Below are 2,503 nucleotides of genomic sequence, written 5' to 3' on the forward strand. Positions count from 1 at the left end.
TGTGAACAGGTAATCTTCTAGTCATTTGCTTGCTAATTGTAATACGACATGCTTTATGTCACAATGGTTTGAAGACGGTTTGTAAGTGTTTGTGAACAGGTAATCTTCTATCCAAATCCCCGACAACCTCGATGGTGGTATGTTATACCTTCAACTCCTAGAGGTGCGAGAGTATACGATCAAAGTGATGTTCCAGGCATAGATGAAGAATATATGCAAATAGAGGGATCAAAATTACAAGGGGTGGAGGCCACCGCAAGCTTGGAGCCCGCATCGGCTAACAATGATGGAAATACAGAAGTCGTAGAATTTTTTGAGAACGAGGCAGACTCGTTCTTTTGTGGTGACATGTCTATCGACCTTCCAGTGTATGCAGAGTTATGTCAGGAGATTAACATGGGACCATAGAATACTTCATTCTTGGAGAATTGTATTACTCAATTCGTTGTTTAGATCTTCCATAAAGGTAGATAAGATATGCATTTTAAGATGGATTTTTCAAAAATGATTTATATTAATGCGCTTTGTATAGTTTCAATTGATTATTCTAACATTATTTTTTATCTCTGCATGTATCTTTATTTTCAGGATGAGTCGAGGGATGAGCGATGAGGAGTTTCAGGAGATGATGGCACGTATGTCTCCAGATCAGCTCGCGAGATTTAGAGAGATAGCAGATCAGGAGCTGTCTCGTTCTTCGTCAGGGCGCTCTGCTAGATCAGCTTCAGTGCGATCAGATGCTTCAGCTTCGAGCAGACGATCTCGACGCTCGCGACTTGGGCCAGAGGGAGGGACTGCGACTGCAGGAGGATCAGGGGGTGCTGCTGTGGAGACACGGACGCGGTGTCTCCGTCTCGTCGTTCAGCTAGAGCTCGGTCACCTCCAGGATTTGTCACACCTGTGGGGACGTCCACTCCAGTTACTCCGGCTTTTGCGCAGCCGTCGGCAGATGTCACGCCTTTTGGTGGCACTCCTTTTGGTGGCACCCCCTCTGGTGGCACTCCTTTTGGTGGCACCCCCTCTGGTGGCACTCCTTTTGGTGGCACCCCCTCTGGTGGCACCCCTTTCAGTGGCACTCCGGGAGAGGGTACCCCCGTCGGTACACCGGATGTTCAGGGGTCTCCTGGATATGCCCAGGAGCGTGGACGGAGATGGGAGAGGGCCCATACGAGGCACACTCCTAGGGATTATGGATACCTAGTGGATGGCAGGTCAGGAGCTATCATCATGAATGATGAGGGGAGGAGGGTGATAGCTCGCATGAGGGAGTTGTGCCAACAAGTTTTTCGGCACAACGTCCTGGATCATTGGAGGAACATACCGGAGGGGAGCAAGGAGTACATAGTAGCATCCTTGCATGAGGAGTTCCCGGTGCCAGCCGCAGTGGATAGATTCTCTACGGGCTGGATGATGGATTGCATGCGTGCATACATGTCACATAGACGATCCGACGCACGCAAGGCAATCAAGAGTGGGGCTCCAAAGCCCGAGTGGTTAGATGCAGAGGACTGGCGCCGACTGAGGGAGGAGGCTACAAATTCGCCAGGACGTTGGAGTCAGCAGCGGGAGGCGGCGAGGGCACGAATCGAGGCCGGATCGGTACATCATCTTGGGAGTGGCGGCCACAGGACATATTTGGAGGACTTTGTAAGTTTCTCTTTTGTTTTGCTTATTTGTTTTTTTGAGATATTATTTGTACTGACAATCATATTTCTAACAGTTAGCATTTTGTTTTCTTTGCAGCACTCCATTACAAATCGTGATCCGCAAGGCCTTGAGACTCAATATGCAGAGAGGCACGGTCTCAGATCATTGATCGACCGATTGTACAGACGCGGCGGCCCAGTAAGTCTCTCATCTTTCATGTCCGTAGTTACCATGAGATATTTGAATGCATTATTGTATGGTGGATTGATATGTTGTTTCTTTTTCTGCAGAATCCGTTTGATGCTCCTTTGCAGAGGGACGAGCTTTCGGGGGACGACGATTTGTAGCTCGCCCTCGGATCCTTAGCGCTCACATACCTTTAGTTTTTAGTCGCCCGATCTATGTAGACATTTTCTATGTATTAGTGATATTGTTTTATGATTGTACCAATCGCATTTTATGCGATATCATGTATTTATTTCATCTATCAGTTTTATGATTTCAGTATAGATTCTTTTTGTTTGCAAACGCTTTGTATGCAGCAGTGCAGAAACTATTTTGTATGGCTCTCATACAGCACACAGTGCTATATGTGGCAGGGCAGCTTGCTGCCCTGCCACAAAAAAAATTTTTCCTCTGTTACCGTCGCTATTTGCGTCGCAAATTTACTGCAGGCGTCGCTATTGTCGTCGCTATCAGCGTCGCAAATTCTCTGTAACCGTCGCTATATGCGTCGCTATTTGCGTCGCTATATGCGTCGCAAATGCGACGCATATAGCGACGCAAATAGCGACGCATATAGCGACGCAAATAGCGACGATTCCATGGCGTCGTCAATAACGACGCTTTTTGCGAC

General features: G+C 47.6%; 1 long non-coding RNA gene across 1 annotated transcript; it reads left to right on the forward strand.

Moving 5' to 3' along the window:
• The first annotated feature begins 1,549 nt into the window (after window positions 1-1,549).
• On the forward strand, window positions 1,550-2,088 carry LOC148017692 (uncharacterized). The gene is made up of 3 exons (XR_015687720.1): window positions 1,550-1,647; window positions 1,744-1,845; window positions 1,938-2,088. It is a non-coding gene; the product is annotated as an uncharacterized LOC148017692 (long non-coding RNA).
• The last annotated feature ends 415 nt before the right edge of the window (window positions 2,089-2,503 follow it).

The sequence above is a fragment of the Lygodium microphyllum genome, chromosome 21 (assembly GCF_053477565.2).
Source record: "Lygodium microphyllum isolate KBCC chromosome 21, Lygodium_microphyllum_v1.1.10, whole genome shotgun sequence".
Lineage (NCBI taxonomy): Eukaryota > Viridiplantae > Streptophyta > Polypodiopsida > Schizaeales > Lygodiaceae > Lygodium > Lygodium microphyllum.